The 20,287-nt window shown below is 38.2% G+C and overlaps 1 protein-coding gene and 1 non-coding gene across 3 annotated transcripts in view; one reads left to right on the top strand and one right to left on the bottom strand.

Annotated features, from left to right (window-relative positions):
* Nucleotides 1-20,287, top strand: part of LOC124384638 (eukaryotic translation initiation factor 4 gamma 3-like) — a 1,295,064-nt gene that overhangs the window by 714,338 nt on the left and 560,439 nt on the right. The gene's annotated exons all lie outside the window — the stretch shown is intronic.
* On the bottom strand, nt 2,053-2,125 carry trnav-uac. Its single transcript has one exon. It is a non-coding gene; the product is annotated as a tRNA-Val (tRNA).

Genomic DNA, 20,287 nt, shown 5'->3' with positions numbered 1-20,287 from the left:
ATTACTTTTGGTGTAAATAATCAACAAAGTAATTGAGTTACTTTTGAATGAAGTAACGAGTAACTGTAACTAGTTACTATTTTTTAATGTAAAACACTGCAAATAAATATACACAATGGTGTGAAAAGTTTTATACCACCACAAAAGTATGTACTTGATATACAATGCTATTTTTCTTTCTTTCTTTGTCTTCCAACAGTCATTTAGTTGAATCTTCTGAGGAGAAGTGGGTTCCACACCAGCTATCAACCAGAAAAGAGGTTCAAGCAGTCTCCCAACTCAGCACCTGTTTCAGCTCTACCAGTAAGAGTGAAGGGGCTGGATGTTCTCTGTTCAGGCAAACTTTCTTGTAGTTTTATTATCAAAATACCCTAAATATATTACACAAATGCTTAACATATAATGTAACGTTGTGTTTTGGGAAGACTATTTTAAGGAATGTAGTGATATTTTGCAATGAGCTCAGACAGCTAACGTGCTTCATTTGAAGGTCATGTTCAGTTCACTTTGTAAAATTTGAATGAAATGTTTCAAAATACACCATTTTTGTGTAAGTTATAGTTATTACAATAAACTGTATTTAAATAGGTTGTGGGTTGTGGATCGAGTTAATAGAATCTTTAGTATTTAAGTCAAAGAATCGTCAAAGCCATATGATACAGTCATACACCTAATGCTAATTACAAATGCTAAATTGAGAATGAATCTTTCTTTTGGATAAATCTTTGCTTGATTTGCGTTAGGGCTTAAAGACCAGACAGAATCCTCTGCCAGCTGGTCAGTTACATTTCACCGTCCGTGTTTTGCTTTCTGTGAATCAGTTTTGGCTAACGTTAATGCTAAACACGTGATTATTGAGTTATAGTTATAGATTCTTAGCCTTGTTAACCCTGTGGTTATTTATGATCTTAGATGTACAACATAACGTGCTTCACATAACATCCGGTCTAAAACACAGAAAATATATCATCATGTTGAATTATCAGCAAATGTCTAGTATTTCAGGAGCTTAGCGTGGTTGTGATCACCTCTGCTTCACACACAAAAGTGGTCGTAAAACAATAAGGAGACAAAAGCCCCATGTGCTAGGTGGCCAGTTTTAAATAAAAAATACAATGAAAGTAAATATAAAGTAACCATATCCTGTTAGAGGGAAATAAATTCCACCATTAGGGTCCCTTAACTGGTTCCATTGTGTAGTGGCTAACATGATTTTCAAAGCCCTTTTCTCACTCTGGATGTATACAGTTCTTGAAAAGTGGGCAACACCGATAACCATTGCAGCCGTCTAAACTGTCCTCTGTAGTCCTCTGATGTCTGATTTTACAGCTGAGCAGAACCAGACAGTTATTAAAGCAACTCCTGTTGAACTTTCTAAGCTGCTGAAGGAAGTACATCCTCTGTACATCCCCTGAGAGATGGTGGTGCCCAGGAACCTGAATGACTCCACTGCTGCCATAGTGCTGTTAATGATGGTGAGTGGGGGGAGAGCAGGGGTTTCTCCAAAATCACAATCATCTCCACTGTTTTGAGCGTGTTAAGCTCCAGGTTTTTATGACTGCACCATGTCTCTCAGGTCTTTCTTCACTGAAGCAGGGTCGTTGGCTGAAAACTGATTTTCCAGCTTTTTAGAGTAGCTCCTCTCAGCCAGTCTGAGGATCAATGATGAGGATTAATGTTCCTCATATTAATGAATTATTCATAAAAGAATTTGAAAATAAGAGAACAGAAATCTAAGTACATTGGGAAGAAGTTTCCCAAAACTGGATTATTGCAATCTGAAACATATTACCTGGATCATTATTTCTGCTTATTTATGCTGTGCAGGTGATTGTGTGGATCCATAGGGTAGTGATCATCACATCTGCTTTACATGCTGAAGGTTCTGGCTTCAACTCCCAGTGGGACCATGCAGGTTGTAAACATGAATAAGGTTTATATATTACAAATTGTTACTCAATCCTGGAAATAAATAAACAGTTTTGCATGTTTCTGCATTGTGCTTGTAACAGAAATGGGGAAAAAACATTCCAAAATTAGAAGCAAAGGGCATGGCTCTACTGGGGCTCGAACCCAGGACCTTCTGCATGTAAAGCAGACGTGATGACCACTACACTATGGAACCTATTGTTGACAAGCCTGATGTCTAATGTGTATAAATAGAAACATTTTCAAGATTTTTCTTGAACAAAAATAAAAATACAAGTAAATCCTGCTAGTAGGAAAATAAATCAGAGGCTCAAGAGCATGTCTCCACTGTGGGTCAAACCCAAGACCTTCTGCATACAAAACAGACATGATGACCACTACACTCCAGTATTAACAATCAATGACTGTTTCTTCCAATGTTATAAATCACTATATACTGCTCCTTTATCTGCTGACACTTCAATATTAGGGGCCTTTTTTCAAAATGTATGTATTCCTACAATAAGTGTAGGTACAGCATTACAATTGGATGAGTTTATATCTGATACAGAAATAGCCTTAGCAAGTCTGCCTTCTGGTAAATCACCTGGACCAGGATACAAAAATCTTAGCAAAAACTCTGACCTGCCGTCTGGAGAAAGTTCTGCCTTGTGTTATTTCACCTGAACAAACAGTCTTCATCAAGAACAGATACTCTTCTTGTAATATTGGGCGCATGTTGAATGTTATATATAACCCATCTCTATCTGACACTTCTTTAGAGGTGGAGGAGCAGAAGGTGGAGGAGCAGAAGGTGGAGGAGCAGAAGGTGGAGGATCAAAAAGAACAGGCTGAAGTCCTTTGGACTTTTGGAGACTTTAGAGAATGTGAGAAAATGTATAACTGTGTGTAGATAATCAGGTAAAATATTATTTATGAGTCTGACTTTTTTATTTATTAGTCTGAGTGTGACTGATTATCACGAATCACACAGCACAACTTACTCAAAAGTCTAATGCTGAATGTTTCCTGTTTTTTTTTTAACCTAAATAAATGTAAATGAAGTGATGAACACACTGGATGTTGTTGTTCTGTAGACAGTCACACTGCTGCTGAGAAATCTGGACTGTATTGTGGATGACGGACGTGTATAAGTGTTCCTGAGATTTGGGACTGTCCTCACTGCACGTCATTTATAACTACTGATCCTTACATTTTCCTTCTTTCCCAGTAGCTTGGGGTTTCCTCCCTGTACTCAGCTGGAGTATTTTCTGAATGTGGAGAGCTCTATGAACCTCTAACACGTTTGATGTGCACTCTTTGCTTTGTGTTTCTGCTCGTTGTCCCGTACAGGTCATGATGAAGAACGGACGCTCAAAAGACATCGGGTATGTGAAGTTTTCATGTCCTGATGAGGCTCGAGAAGACATCATGGAGATGAATGGCAGGGTGCTGGGCAGCAGGACTGTGTACTTAAGTCCCTCTCAGACCACCCAGGGACGAAGTCACGGCATGAAGGTAGAAACCATCTCGCCTTCAAAACCCTGCCCAGAACCAAGACCCAACGCCAACAAGAACATCCATCCACAGAGTGAGTCAAAGCCGTCCGATTAGTTTTGTGTTAAGTGCAGTTAAAGATTTAAAACAGAAGAGAACTATTCATGTTAGCAAAATTTACCTTCTGATTGGATGCTAACATGAGATGATTGTCTGCATCTACAGATGTTCCAGTTGCAGATCCTGGAAAAAAAACCCAGCAGCAGTGGAACAGGCGATTCACACCACAGCTATTTCCAGTGTGTTTTATAAAGACCTTCATGATCTGGAGCAGGTTTTGGTCACAGCTGTGTTTGGTCACATGTAATAACTGGTTTAATACTGAGTGATTGATCAGTGTGTATTATTAAAGTCAGCAATGCAAACACACACATGCACTCACACATTGGATGCTGAATTTGTTCTGTTTTCTGTAGGAATTAGGATTAGATCCTCTATTATACCAGAACCAGTGTACACTTGCAGCAAGTTTCTGCTCTCAGAAAATGACCTTTAAATAAAAGTGCTTCATTGTTCATTCACCAGTGAGACCAGAACGTTGATGATAAAAGAACACAGCTGTTCTGTTTATATTATGGGATACAGACAGTGCTTGTTATTTCTCATGGTTTTCTACATGAGAGTGATGTAATGCTCATGTTTTTGCTTTCTGTATCTCCTCACTCACTCCTACAGGTGGTAAGGCTTTGGATTTGTCTGATATTCCTCTCTGGATGAAGACACTAATGCCATCAGAGAGTTGAATGGAAAGCTGGTGAGCAGGAGGTCACTGTGTATCACTATGGCTGAGCAGTGGACAGGGAGCAGCCGCCACACCAAGCCCTACCTCCATCCATCCAGGAACATGCAGTGGTTCCATCTACAGTGTAAGTCATACTGTCCTCATAATGTCCTACAAAACTTTACTAAACACACACACTGTGTACCGGTCAAACACACACATTATGTAAAGTAACACATCTCTGTTTTTCACTTTCAGGTCATCGTGCTGTCGTTCTGCTCCACTAAATTCATCATTTTATTTATTTTGCTTTTATTAATTATTTCTTTCTCTTTTTTACAGAAATAGTTTTATTACTGTAAATAAATATGTAAATAACTAACAGTAATGAAGGTGTTTCATTATTGATCATTCATAAAATTCCTCTTAATACATGAGAACTTTCATTAGAACTGAAAGAGACGGTGCTGTGAAAGAGAACAGTAATAACAGAGTTGTGTTCGTGAAAACCCTGAAACAGATCATGTAAATACACTACTCTGACGCTGACACCATTTATTTAATGGATGAATAAAATTGATCTGAAATAAATTCAAATATTTAAGCTCTAATACTGCACTGTATTTAACTTATTATTATTATTATTATTATTATTATTATTATATTGTTATAATTTTAAATGTATTGATAGATTTTATTTTGAAACTTTATATTTTGATGTTTTATTTCAGTTAATAAATTTTTTATTGTATTTAATTTGTGTCGGTTTATGTTCTAATCTCTAATATACACTAAAAGCCTTTATATTTATAAATGTGTATTTAAATCACAGATATTAAAAAATTAATAATATGTAAAAAGATCTAATATCTACCAAAAAAATCACTCAGTGTTGATTTAAGATGTTTGGACATTTATTCCAGCTCATAAATCCTATAAAACATGCAGCATTAAACATGAACTTCCAGCAGATGAACATCTCATAATACTGTCTGGAAGTGAGAAATGTACAGGTTGTTTTTACTCCATACACATGAATTTACTTTGATCAGAAACACAATCATACTCCAAATCAATTAATCAATAAAGTCAATAAAAGAATCCCAAACTGCTGTGTGTCTGTCCTCGCTATTAATGACGTCATTAGAGCTCCTGTGCTCCTGAGCTGCTGTGACAGTGAGCTCTAATACACATCACACTGCCACCTACTGGTCATTTATGATTCTGCAACATTCATAGAGTCACTCCGGTCAACTTCCGGTTCTCAACTCGGATTCACTCGCTTTATACACAGTTTACAGCCGTTTTTATCTTATTTATGACTGTAATATCGCTCTTCTCTCAGGAACAACAGAAGCTGTGAAGACATGATATTTTATCCGCTCTTTACCTCTGTAATGTGCGCATGCGCATAGTGTCAGGTTAAAAGAGACCGGGTTACGTCACAGACGGAGGGCGGGGCATCTGCCTGTGACGTCACAGTAAGGCAACGTCTATAATTGGAAACGCGTCTCTGTTTCTCTCATTTCCGAGATTTTTGCTTGTGAGTAAAGAGGCATAAACATGGAGCTCTTCAGAAGGTTGAGAGAGTTTTTTCAAAGCAGAAGATCGAAGAAAACTAAGCAGATTGCTGAAATGAAGGAGAAGCTGGAGCACATGGAGAAAGTAGAGAAAGACTTGGATGCATTTTCTCTTCTAATGATAGAAGATAACAGAAGAGAAAGAAGAGAAAGCCATTCTGCTACAGACGGTGCAAAAGCTGGAGGCTACTTTAGCTTCTGAGCGAAAGCAGCAGGAACAGGATATAACTGAGAGAAGCCAGAGCTGGGCGAGAAAACAAAAACAACTGGAGGAACGTGTTGCTCAGCTTGAGGTCACTTTGGATCAGACCACCATGGAGCTCCAGTCTTCCTTGAAAATCAATGAGGAACTGGAAAACTGTAGAATGTGAGAGAGAGAGCTGGACAAGAGAACAAACGAAAGTGGAGAAACATGTTGCTCAGCTTGAGGTCACTTTGGATCAGACCACCATGGAGCTCCAGTCTTCCTTGAAAATCAATGAGGAACTGGAGAAAACTGTAGAATGTGAGAGAGAGAGCTGGAAGAGAGAACAAAAACGACTGGAGGAACATGTTGCTCAGCTTAAGCTCACTTTGGAACAGACCACCATGGAGCTCCAGGATACTCAGAATCACTGTGAGAAAATAAAAATAGTGCAGAGCAGGAGAGAGATCATTTGATCAGAGAGAAAGAGCGACTGGAGGAACGTGTTGCTCAGTTTGAGCCACGTTGGATTTTAAAGAAAAACAGGAGGATGAAAGAGAAAACTAAACTTGACATAGAGGAGAGGAACAACTTACAGCTTCAGACCAACAGGGGGCTCCAGGATACCCAGAATCTCTGTGAGGAAGAAAAGAAGACTTCAGAGAATAAAACAGATCATTATATGAGAGTCCGAGGCGATGGGAGGAAATTGTTGCTCAGCTGAGACAAGAAAACATTCAAAAGAAAAGGAGAAATAGAAAAAAGAAGGCGACAAGAGAAACAGAGAGTCTGAACATGCCTTTTCCTCTTTCTGTTTCTCTTATGGCTATTTATGATAGTTTTACACTTATAGTCAATAGTATAAAGCTGAGTGTAAAGCTATTGTATCTTGTAGATCGTCTGCCTTTTGATCATTTTTATTTCTGTCTTGTCAAATCTTTTTTTAATCTTTTTTTAAATCTTGATTTTAATCTTTTTCTACAAAGAGTCACAATAAACACTAATAACAACCATTATTTTTGTCTTCCTTACAAACGGCGATGACCTCCTCATGGATTCTTCCACTTAGTTTATATCCTCTTGTGGGGCAGGGGCTGTGGCTCGGGGTCATAATGCTGAGGGGAGGGAGGTCAGGAGGAGAGGAAACTGGTCCTCAGTGCCACATTGTGCAAAACACCACACACCCTGATAATCTTACACACTTTTTCCGGGTGGTATAAAGTCTTCCACCTGAGACATCCAGAGCTCCACATCTGCATTTCTGGAGCTGAGGAGCGTCTGAGGGGTGAAGCCTCTGTCACCTGTCATATTATAGACTACATCAGGACAATGTTTACAATTTCTACATGTTGTTAAAGTCACCAAGAAGCCAGTCATCACGTCCTGCATCTGCATAGATCACATAGATCCAGGAGCACAGCTGTAGGAATCTAAATCAGCTTATTATTCAATCATCATCAAGGGCCGAGAAATCATCATGGTCCCTGGAGACTCTTTCTCTCCTTAATCTTCCATTGGTGTAATCCTCCAGCAGTGCCATCATGCAGCATTACACACGGGGGTCACCACAGCATTTATATGTTTACAGTAATTACACTGATCATTAACACCTTGGCAAAATCAGCATGAATTAGTGGCATCACCACCCGAGATACAATTTGAAGATGAAAATGTGACATGTGAACACGTTTCTTCATGCCAGTTTTGTCATGAACATCATTATAGTTAGGACTGAAAATGAGAACATAAAGAGAGTAACGACTGTGTGAGGCGTAATGGCTGCATTTCCAGATTTATTGAAGGAAAATATGTCGTTATTTACACTGTGTTCTGCAGTTATCTAATGGTAGATTTGATGTTCTCCTGTATTCCATGCAGTCGGGCATCTCCTCCTCCTGCGCTCCGTAGTGGAATGTGATGGTGAGGCCGCTGATTACAAATTTAGAGTGAATTTTTATTTAACATTTGAGTTGGATTTTATAAGAAGGTGTTTATGAAACAACTATCACTCAGTACAAACCCAAATAACCTGCAGGATTTCATCTTCATGATCACAACACTTCAAACAAAACATCTACAGTACATACAGGATTCAGGGCCATTTTCGATATTTATATGTTACAGTAATTTTGTATTATTTATATTAGGAGTCTTTAACGACTCTGTGCATATGATTAAAAAATGACCATGTTACTGTGTGTACAATGATACTAATTGTGTTCATGTATTACAAACACTTTATTAGGAGCACCTATATATTCATATACACTGTGTGTGTGTGTGTGTGTGTGTGTGTGTGTGTGTGTGTGTGTGTGTGTGTGTGTGTGTGTGTGTGTGTGTGTGTGTGTGTGTGTGTGATTATTTGTACAAAGAGTTCCGTCTCATCACTTTCATTATTTTAGATCAAACATGTGCACTACTACTATCAGGTAAAATACAATGTCCTCGTAGGAAAAAACACCAAAAACAAAGTGTCCAAAAACTTACGACCCCCAGGCTGAAATAGTCCATGCAGAAACAAAACAGAGTAAGAACAGGAGCTTTGAGGGTTGGGATTTGGACTGTAGTTTATGTTAACAGTCTGCTACACTGACTCAGGACTACAGTTTGTATCTGATCATCACTTCACCTCAACATCATTTAGCTGTAATAAATGGACATTCAGTGAAACCCAGATGAGGACGGGTTCCCTCTGGTTCCTCTAAAGGTTTTTTCCTTATGCCGTCTCGGGAAGTTTGTTCTTGCTGCAGTCGCCACCGGCTTTTTCATCAGAGACAAACTTACACATAAAGAACATCATATTTATTTGTATCATCACATTATCTGTGTGAGAAATGCTTTATTTGTGCGTAATAAAATGTAATCAGAGATAGAGCGAGAGACGGGGGGGGGTTTGTGACGTCACAGGAGGAGCTCGGGGCGTGTTTGTGTGACATCACAGTAGAGATGTCTATAAGTCAGAATGTGTCTTTGTTTCTCATTTCTCAGGTTTGTGCAGTTTTAGGAAAATAAGGGAAAAATGTAGAGGTGTCATGAGTATGAACTGAAGAGATATTCGAGGTGGAAAATAGAGGCATATGAGGAACAATAGTCACTCCAGAAAACAGATATATGCCATTGACGGTAAAAAGTGGTGACCACGTACACCAGGCAAAGTGTGTCGGCCGGAAGGAAAAGATAGGAAAATATAATGTAAAATAAAAATAGTAAAACAAGCAAACAGCATGCAGGCAACATGCCTTAACTATACTCAAACAGCATATGCACATATTTTCAAAACACAAGTAGAAACGTAGGTGAAAAAAATCATATAAAAATATAAAAATATAAAATGAGAAGAGTAATAGGTTAATAGGGACAACACATCGTCAGATAATAAAGAACGTAGGAGAATAGTTGCAAGAATTTGTATAAGAGGTACACTGTCCAAAACACACAGGAAGTAAGCATGAGAGCATGAGCTTAAGATGCAGGCAGGATGAGAGTAAGACAGGAAATGTTATATAAAGAAGTGTTATGGCATAAGAAATATATTTTAAGAAGATTTTAAGTAAAACTAAGTAAAAGACGAGAGCTATGAAAATTAGGAAAAGCATTTGGAGAAAAGTGCTGGTGTGTTAAAACTAAAGCCCTGATTTGTAAAACTAGTAAAAAACACGTTTTATACAAATTCTACACAAAACAAAACAAAGGATGATTTGCAGACATCGGAAAAAAAACCCAGACGAGATTTTAAGAAAAGGTGTGAATATTGCGGTGGATGATCTGTTGCATTGTTGTGTACAAAGTGCACGATCAGGGGATGTTTTTTAAGACAAGGTCTCCATCAAGAGATATTTTTGTACATGTAAATTAGAATCGTATGGAGGTGAACGAGGCCTCCTGGATATGGGTGGAATTTTACTAAGAATAGGTAGAAACACACCAGAAAACTCGTGAGCAAAAGGTGGGATAAGAAAAGCCCTATAAAATCAATGATGTACGTAAATTGTGAGGGAGGAGATATTAGACACAATATGTACATTTTACTAGGTGTGAGATATAAAAAATAAGGATTGTTTATATCAAATTCGACTGCATGTGAAAGCTGACGGGTGTCATTGCTGTCAGGATGATTCTCTCCCGAGAGCTCCATGGGACGGGTCTGAAGTGACTGCAATAAAGCTGATTTTCTCCTTCTCATTCGTGACTGGAAGATGTCTTCATTTGGTTAGTTTATGTACTGTATTATTTAAAGTTTTTTTAACTTATTGGTAAATGATTAGTGAACAGCTAAAACTAATTTGAGTATTGAGCCACAATTGTTATGTCTATTGGGACATGGGGTCTGAGTTACGAGACCCGGACCACTGTACTGTAACTCAGTGTCAGGATGTTACTGATCTTCTTATCGCCTCGGCATCATGGTGGAGTCTCCTGTCATCAGAGAGTCTTTACCATGTGGTGCCGTGTAGAACATCCAGTGGTCAGTATGAGAGAATTGAATAACAGAATAACATTGGATTTTTTTTTCCATTTGTTGAATTTTAACTTCATTCATTTTTTCATTCATGTATTTTTGCTCTTGTTGTGAAGTGAAGTTTGTGTCATTGCTGCTACACTGTGCATCTGAACGATCACGACTCAAATCTCACAATAAACTTTAGGGTTTTATCACATTTTCTACTTTCATTCATCTGATTGTCTCCCCAGTGTCCAACTGCTCCATGGCTTTGTGTATCAGTCACCTCACAACTATAGCAAAGAGTTTTTATTATTGACCGAGTAAATTCCAAGTGATTCAGTGCTTATGCTCAGAGACTGACCTGATACACACACACACACTCACAGACACACACACACACACACACACACACACACACACACACACACACACACACAGACACAATAAACACATTATTTGCATCTTTGCACATTTAGCATCAACTGCTGCTAAATGTTTGTTAACATTCACATTCATATTATATGCACAAGAATTTTGAACCTTATTCCACATGGATTGTGCAGTACAGTGTACAAGTAGTTAATAACATTCTTGTGTATGTTTCTATTTTCTTTATAGTAATTAATCTTTTATATAATAATATTGTATTGTGCTCCTTATATCAGTGATCCCCAACCCCGGGGCCACAGACTGGCACCAGTCCGTGGGTCAATTGGTACCGGACCGCACAGAAAGAGTAAATGTGTAAATCTGCATATAATAATAATAAAATGAATCATTTAAAAATAAAAAAATATGTTTAAATGTAGACCTTTAGGTACTTAAGCACCCCAGTGCTACTGTATATATATATATATATATATATATATATATATATATATATATATATATATATATATATATATATTATTATAATCACAAACTGCTTTTATAAAATGAACATGAAATAAGGCTGTAATACTGCACTGTATTTAACTGAACCAGATTTATTTTAGTTTTAAACATATTGATAGTCATTTTTATTTATTTTTGTTGTATTTTGATGTTTTCAATTTCATTTCAGTAAATTATGACTTTTTGTTGGTATTTAATTTTAGTGTCGGTTTAGTTTTTAATCTATTACACAGTAAAAGCCTTAATATTTATAAATGTGTATTTAAAGTTAATTAAAATAAAAATATTTAAGCTGTAATACTGCACTGCATTTAACTAATAATATTATTATTATTGTTATATATTGTTATAATTTTAAATGTACTGAGTTTTTATTTTGATTCTTTATATTTTGAAGTTTTATTTCAGATTAGTTTCAGTTAATAACTTTTTTTATTGTATTTAATTTTAGTCCACCAAACTACAAAAATCACTCAGTGTTGAATTGAGATGTTTGGACATTTATTCCAGCTCATAAATCCTATAAAACATGCAGCATTAAACATGAACTTCCAGCAGATGAACATCTCATAATACTGTCTGGAAGTGAGAAATGTACAGGTTGTTTTTACTCCATACACATGAACTTACTTTGATCAGAAACACAATCATACTCCAAATCAATTAATCAATAAAGTCAATAAAAGAATCCCAAACTGCTGTGTGTCTTGTCCTCGCTATTAATGACGTCATTAGAGCTCCACTACTTCTAATTACCTGCTGTGACAGTGAGCTCTAATACACATCACACTGCCACCTACTGGTCATTTATGATTCTGCAACATTCATAGAGTCACTCCGGTCAACTTCCGGTTCTCAACTCGGATTCACTCGCTTTATACACAGTTTACAGCCGTTTTTATCTTATTTATGACTGTAATATCGCTCTTCTTTCAGAAACAACAGAAAAGCTGTGAAGACATGATATTTTATCCGCTTTTTACCTCTGTAATGTGCGCATGCGCATAGTGTCAGGTTAAGAGAGACCGGGTTACGTCACAGACGGAGGGCGGGGCATCTCCCTGTGACGTCACAGTAAGGCAACGTCTATTATTGGGAACGCTCTCTGTTTCTCTCATTTCCGAGGTTTTTGCTTGTGAGTAAAGAGGCATAAACATGGAGCTCTTCAGAAGGTTGAGAGAGTTTTTTTAAACCAGAAGAACGAAGAAAACTAAGCAGATTGCTGAAATGAAGGAGAAGCTGGAACACATGGAGAAAGTAGAGAAAGACTTGGATGCATTTTCTCTTCTAATGATAGAGAAGATAACAGAGGAGAAAGAAGAGAAAGCCATTCTACTACAGATGGTGCAAAAGCTGGAGGCTACTTTGGCTTCTGAGCGAAAGCAGCAGGAACAGGACATAACTGAGAGAAGCCAGAGCTGGGTGAGAGAACAAAAACAACTGGAGAAACGTGTTGCTCAGCTTAAAGTCACTTTGGATCAGACCACCATGGAGCTCCAGTCTTCCCAGAAAATCAATGAGGAACTGGAGAAAACTGTGGACTGTGAGAGAGAGAGCTGGACGAGAGAACAAAAGAAAGTGGAGGAACGTGTTGCTCAGCTTGAGGCCACTTTGGAACAGACCACCATGGAGCTCCAGTCTTCCCTGAAAATCCTTAAGGAACTGGAGAAAAATGTGGAATGTGAGAGAGAGCTGGACAGAGAACAAAAGAAAGTGGAGGAACATGTTGCTCAGCTTGAGCCCACGCTGGACTTTAAAGAAAAACAAGAGGATGAAAGAGAGAAAACTAAACTTGACATAGAGGAGAGGAACAACTTACAGCTTCAGACCAACAGGGGGCTCCAGGATACCCAGAATCTCTGTGAGGAAGAAAAGAAGACTTCAGAGAATAAAACAGATCATTATATGAGAGTCCGAGCGATGGGAGGAAATTGTTGCTCAGCTGAGACAAGAAAACATTCAAAAGAAAAGGAGAAATAGAAAAAAGAAGATTTACAAGAGAAACAGAGAGTCTGAACATGCCTTTTCCTCTTTCTGTTTCTCTTATGGCTATTTATGATAGTTTTACACTTATAGTCAATAGTATAAAGCTGAGTGTAAAGCTATTGTATCTTGTAGATCGTCTCGTCTTTTGATAATTTTTTATTTCTGTCTTGTCAAATCTTTTTTTTTTTATCTTTTTTTAAATCTTGATTTTAATCTTTTACTACAAAGAGTCACAATAAACACTAATAACAACCATTATTTTTGTCTTCCTTACAAACGGCGTATGACCTCCTCATGGATTCTTCCACTTAGTTTATATCCCTCTTGTGGGGCAGGGGGCTGTGGCTCGGGGTCATAATGCTGAGGGGGAGGGAGGTCAGGAGGGAGAGGGAAACTGGTCCTCAGTGCCACATTGTGCAAAACACCACACACTCTGATAATCTTGTACACTTTTTCCGGGTAGTATAGAAGTCTTCCACCTGAGACATCCAGAGCTCCACATCTGCATTTCTGGAGGTGAGGAGCATCTGAGGGGTGAGGCCTCTGTCACCTGTCATATTATAGACTACATCAGGACAATGTTTACAATTTCTACATATTGTTAAAGTCACTAAGAAGCCAGTCATCACTTCCTGCAGCTGCATAGATCACATAGATCCAGGAGCACAGCTGTAGGAATCTAAATCAGCTTATTATCCAGTCATCATCATGGGCCGAGAAATCATCATGGTCCCTGGAGACTCTTTCTCTCCTTAATCTTCCATTGGCGTAATCCTCCAGCAGTGCCATCATGCAGCATTACACACGGGGGTCACCACAGCATTTATATGTTTACAGTAATTACACTGATCATTAACACCTTGGCAAAATCAGCATGAATTAGTGGCATCATCACCCGAGATACAATTTGAAGATGAAAATGTGACATGTGAACACGTTTCTTCATGCCAGTTTTGTCATGAACATCATTATAGTTAGGACTGAAAATGAGAACATAAAGAGAGTAACGACTGTGTGAGAGCGTAATGGCTGCATTTCCAGATTTATTGAAGGAAAATATGTCGTTATTTACACAGTGTTCTGCAGTTATCTAATGGTAGGGATTTGATGTTCTCCTGTATTCCATGCAGTCGGGCATCTCCTCCTCCTGCGCTCCGTAGTGGAATGTGATGGTGAGACGCCGCTGATTACAAATTTAGAGTGAATTTTTATTTAACATTTGAGTTGGATTTTATAAGAAGGTGTTTATGAAACAACTATCACTCAGTACAAACCCAAATAACCTGCAGGATTTCATCTTCATGATCACAACACTTCAAACAAAACATCTACAGTACATACAGGATTCAGGGCCATTTTCAATATTTATATGTTACAGTAATTTTGTATTATTTATATTAGGAGTCTTTAACGACTCTGTGCATATGTTTAAAAAATGACCATGTTACTGTGTGTACAATGATACTAATTGTGTTCATGTATTACATACACTTTATTAGAGCACCTATATATTCATATACACTGTGTGTGTGTGTGTGTGTGTGTGTGTGTGTGTGTGTGTGTGTGTGTGTGTGTGTGTGTGTGTGTGTGTGTGTGTGTGTGTGATTATTTGTACAAAGAGTTCCGTCTCATCACTTTCATTATTTTAGATCAAACATGTGCCCTACTACTATCAGGTAAAATACAATGTCCTCGTAGGAAAAAACACCAAAAACAAAGTGTCCAAAAACTTACGACCCCAGGCTGAAATAGTCCATGCAGAAACAAAACAGAGTAAGAACAGGAGCTTTGAGGTTTGGGATTTGGACTGTAGTTTATGTTAACAGTCTGCTACACTGACTCAGGACTACAGTTTGTATCTGATCATCACTTCACCTCAACATCATTTAGCTGTAATAAATGGACATTCAGTGAAACCCAGATGAGGACGGGTTCCCTCTTGAGTCTGGTTCCTCTCAAGGTTTCTTCCTTATGCCGCCTCGGGAGTTTTTTCGCCGCAGTCGCCACCGCTTGTTCATCAGAGACAAACTTACATAAAGAACATTATATTTATTTTTATCACCACATTATCTGTGTGAGAAATGTTCTATTTGTGCGTAATAATATGTAATCTGAGAGAGAGAGAGGGGGCTGGGGGACATCACAGGAGGAGCTCGGGGCGTGTTTGTGTGACATCACAGTAGGACACGTCTTTATAAGTCAGAACGTGTCTTTGTTTCTCATTTCTCAGAGACGAAATCTAAGCAGATTGCTGAAAAGAAGGAGAAGCTGGAACACATGGAGAAAGTAGTAACAGAGTTTGATGCATTTATCAATCTGATGATGAAGAAAAGCGCAATAGAGAAAGAACAGAACAACATTCTGGTACAGATGGTGCAGGACCTGGAGGCTACTTTGGCTTCTGAGCAAAGGCACCGGGAACCAGACATAAAAGAGAGAAACTCCACACACCTCCAGAGCTGGGTGAGAAAACAAAAACAACTAGAGGAACATGTTGCTCAGCTTGAGGCCACTTTGGAACAGAACACCATGAAGCTCGAACCTTTCCAGCATCACTTTGAGAAAGTGAAGAATAGTGCAGAGCATGAGAGAGATCATTTGATGAGAGACAGAGAACGACTGGAGGAACGTGTTGCTCAGCTGGAGGCCACTTTGGAAATTGAGAAAAAAAGATGGGAGGATGACAGAGTAAAGGCCAAACTAGACATGGAGGAAAAGAACATCTTACAGCTCCAAACTATCAGAGCGCTCCAGGATTCTCTGAATCATTGTGAGGAAGAGAAGAATAGTGCAGAGCAAGAGAGATCGTTTGATGAGAGACAGAGAGCGGCTGGAGGAACGTGTTGCTCAATTGGAGGCCACTTTGGAACAGAACACCATGAAGCTCGAACCTTTCCAGCATCACTTTGAGAAAGTGAAGAATAGTGCAGAGCATGAGAGAGATCATTTGATGAGAGACAGAGAACGACTGGAGGAACGTGTTGCTCAGCTGGAGGCCACTTTGGAAATTGAGAAAAAGATGGGAGGATGACAGAGTAAAGGCCAAACTAGACATGGAGGAAAAGAACATCTTACAGCTCCAAACTATCAGAGCTCCAGGATTCTCTGAATCATTGTGAGGAAGAGAAGAATAGTGCAGAGCAAGAGAGATCGTTTGATGAGAGACAGAGAGCGGCTGGAGGAACGTGTTGCTCAATTGGAGGCCACTTTGGAACAGAACACCATGAAGCTCGAACCTTTCCAGCATCACTTTGAGAAAGTGAAGAATAGTGCAGAGCATGAGAGAGATCATTTGATGAGAGACAGAGAACGACTGGAGGAACGTGTTGCTCAGCTGGAGGCCACTTTGGAAATTGAGAAAAAAAGATGGGAGGATGACAGAGTAAAGGCCAAACTAGACATGGAGGAAAAGAACATCTTACAGCTCCAAACTATCAGAGCGCTCCAGGATTCTCTGAATCATTGTGAGGAAGAGAAGAATAGTGCAGAGCAAGAGAGAGATCGTTTGATGAGAGACAGAGAGCGGCTGGAGGAACGTGTTGCTCAATTGGAGGCCACTTTGTTAAATGAGACAGAGAAATGGGAGGACGAAAGAGAGAAGGCCAAAAGAGACTTGGAGGAGATGAACACCTTACACCTCCAATCTACCAGAAAGCTCCAGGATTCCCTGAATCTCTGTATAGAAGAGAAGAAGAGAGCAGATCATGAGATTGATAATTTGATGAAACTTATAGTCAATAGTATGAAGCAGAGTGATTTTCTGTAGCTTGTAGATCGTCTCATCTTTTGATCATTTTTATATCTACAGATTTAAAACTTTAATTGTACATTTAGTGTGTTTGTGACCATTTTGCACGAGTTCTGCAAATGATTTAATTCTTCCAAAACCCACACAATCAAGTATTTCAACGACCGCACCCGTATTCACCAATCAAATCTTACAAATCCAGCAGTGCCATCATGCAGCATTACACACGGGGGTCACCACAGCATTTATATGTTTACAGTAATTACACTGATCATTAACACTGTGATTCTGGTCGGTATATAAGGAAGTGCTGAATGTGTGATTAGAATCAGCAGTAATGAAGCAGTAATGAGCACAACATCTCTTATTCTTGAAGGCTGATTTATCAAGAGTAATAAATGTGTCAGAAAAACAGACAGCCAAGAGTTGAAGTTGTGGACGAGACAGAGGGTCATGAAGCGCCCATAAGAGAATTACATGCTACTTTTTAGAGAATAATGAGGAATGTGGGCGTTACACACGTAGCTGAAGAGGGTTTATCAAGACTGTGTGTGGACTGTGTTATTGCAAACTTCCATGTAAATTTATTTCTACTGCATAAAGTCTTAAACTTTAACACCACAATCCTGGATCCTGAACTTCCTCCAGTAGCTGTGTCGGTCATTGGTAACCCGAATCTCGACCGGTCCAGTATGAATTGGAACGATGTGGTTACTTTATATTTACTTTTATTTTTGTTTTCATATTTACTATTTATTTTTTAAAGGACTTATCATGAAAACTTTTTCTATTTACATTGGAGCCCTCTTCTAATTTTGGAATTCCTATTGTCCATTTATGTTACAAGCACAATGCGGAAACAAGAAAAGCTGTTTATTTATTTTCAGGATTGAGTAACAATTTGTGACAAATACATAAACCTCATTCATGTTTGACAGGATTTTAAGTTCTTTTCAAATATCGATTCGAGGTTTTCCAGATTGCAACTATACAGTTTTGGGAAACTTGTTCCCAATGTACCTCAGCTCTGTTCTCGGTTGAGAGGAATACAAGTGCTTTTTAAATACTGTAGTACATGATTAGTTCATTAATATGAGAAAGATTAATCCTCATCATGTAAAATCAGTTTCAGCCAACGACCCTGCTTCAGTGAAGAAAGACCTGAGAGACATGGTGCAGTCATAAAAACCTGGAGCTTAACACGCTCAAAACAGTGAAGATGATTGTGAGACTGAGAGTTGAGGATGTGAGCTGTGTGAAGCTGGAGATCAATAGTCTGTTAAGGGGTGGGAAGAGGGGAAAAGAAGGGGAAGAAGGGAATAGAGGAAAAAGAGAAAGGAAATGGATAGACGATGGACATTTGTTATGGTTTTTGGCAGATTGATGTTTATAAATCCCCCAATAGTGCACAAAAATACTGATGATGTGAATGAAAATACATCACTTGTCACTCATGTTAATTAATATCTGTATGATTTGACACATTTTTCCAATAAAGGGGCATAAAATGGATGTATATTTATTTTCTTAATGTACTTATTTACCCTTTAACATTTTTAACAAAAGTTTATTATATGGGACATGTTTTGTATTTGTTTATTTATATTCTACATAATAATAATAATAATAATAATAATAATAATAATAATAATAATAATAATAATAATAATGGGTTCAGCAGTTTCACAGAATAATTCACGAGTCACTGTTTTATGAATGATAAAACATTTTATTTTTAATTACTGAAAATGCTACAAAAATGTCAAATGATAAATTATAATAGATGCAAACACACAAAATACAAATATTACAAAACGATGTATATATTAATAAAGGTTATTTAACAATAGATATAATCAAATACAATGATAAAAAATCCCTAATTGGGATTAAAACAACAACCTGATCATAAATAACTATAGATTATAATAGTAGTAAATCCACACAAATAAACAGTAAAATGAGTCGCTCAAAACACCAGCAAGAAATAATTAAAGGAGCAGAACTGGAAGAAACAGCAGGACTGGATGCAGATGAAGGACTGGATGAAGGAGATGGACTTTGACTACCAGGCTGTAAAGACACATATTGTATATTATGAACTTAAACATAATGATGATGATAATGACATATAAAGGTCTTTTTAAATGACATAAAAGTGCAGGCTGTATAATGGTGGGGTGGAGGTAGGGGGCGCTACAGCAGTAGGAGTGGAGTAAAGCAGGTGGAACACTTGCAGCAGGTGGAACACTTACGACCTGGTAAAAGAACAATAAAGAGTGTGGAACACAGGTTTTATTTACCTTTTAGTCTTGATATTTTTTACAGATTTAAATAAGAAGAAACATTAAAAATCTAACATTCACACATTAATATGTTTAATCCACAATCATCTCTGTACACTAGTGAGAGTCTGAGGGCAGAAGTGAAGTGATATGAAGATCTATAAATATAATACACTTTAACACACCTGAGCAAAAACCAAAGTCTTTTACACTGATCTCAGTGCTTCCACTATTTGATCACTGGATGAGAAATGGAATAGATAAAGCAGATATTGTTCTATATGATTAGGGATGTAAACTGTAGCAGCGGTGCGCGAGTGGAGGCGGAGCCGGACGGCACGAGCGGTAAGAAACACCTGCAGCTGATGAGACTAATCAGTGCTCTGTTTCAGTCTGGTGACGCCAATAAAGAGGAGAAACACGAGAACCCTGGTGTGAGCACTGGAAAGGAAAACGCCAGGGTGAAAACGAAAGAAAATAAAGAAGCTCTGCTTGGTGAACTTTTGCCTGTCTGTCTTTCTTCCAGTGCATTTTGTTGCATAAACATCACTTTATTGAGATTTTGTAAATGAAAAGAAATATTGCAACAAGTATTTCTGCATCCCACAGCAGAGGACATTTAAAGCACATGAGTGTGGTCACAAATATAGTTGTGCAGGTCCACAGTGACGTGACATGAAAGAGATGATCACCTGAAAGTCTGACATGAACACTTTAGGAGGGTGGATTTCACAAAGACGTTTCTGTGGTCCACCTAAAAATTTCGACTGGTCGTGGACCTGCACTGGACATTTCTCCCTCTGTACAAATAAAGACCTTTAGGTTATGGGACCTGTGTTTAATCATGTTCTCATGCACATTTTTGTCTGCACAAACCTTATAAAACAGATCCAACCATTTCTTCTGACGGGGAGCAGGTGTGTTTCCAGCTTCAGAGCCAAACCCCAGTGCTGCCAAACCGCCACAGACGAGACGTCCAC

Source organism: Silurus meridionalis, chromosome 4 (assembly GCF_014805685.1).
Source record: "Silurus meridionalis isolate SWU-2019-XX chromosome 4, ASM1480568v1, whole genome shotgun sequence".
NCBI classification, from domain to species: Eukaryota; Metazoa; Chordata; class Actinopteri; order Siluriformes; family Siluridae; genus Silurus; species Silurus meridionalis.
The sequence above is the reverse complement of the archived record's forward strand: the minus strand, read 5'-3'. Positions and strand labels throughout refer to the sequence as shown.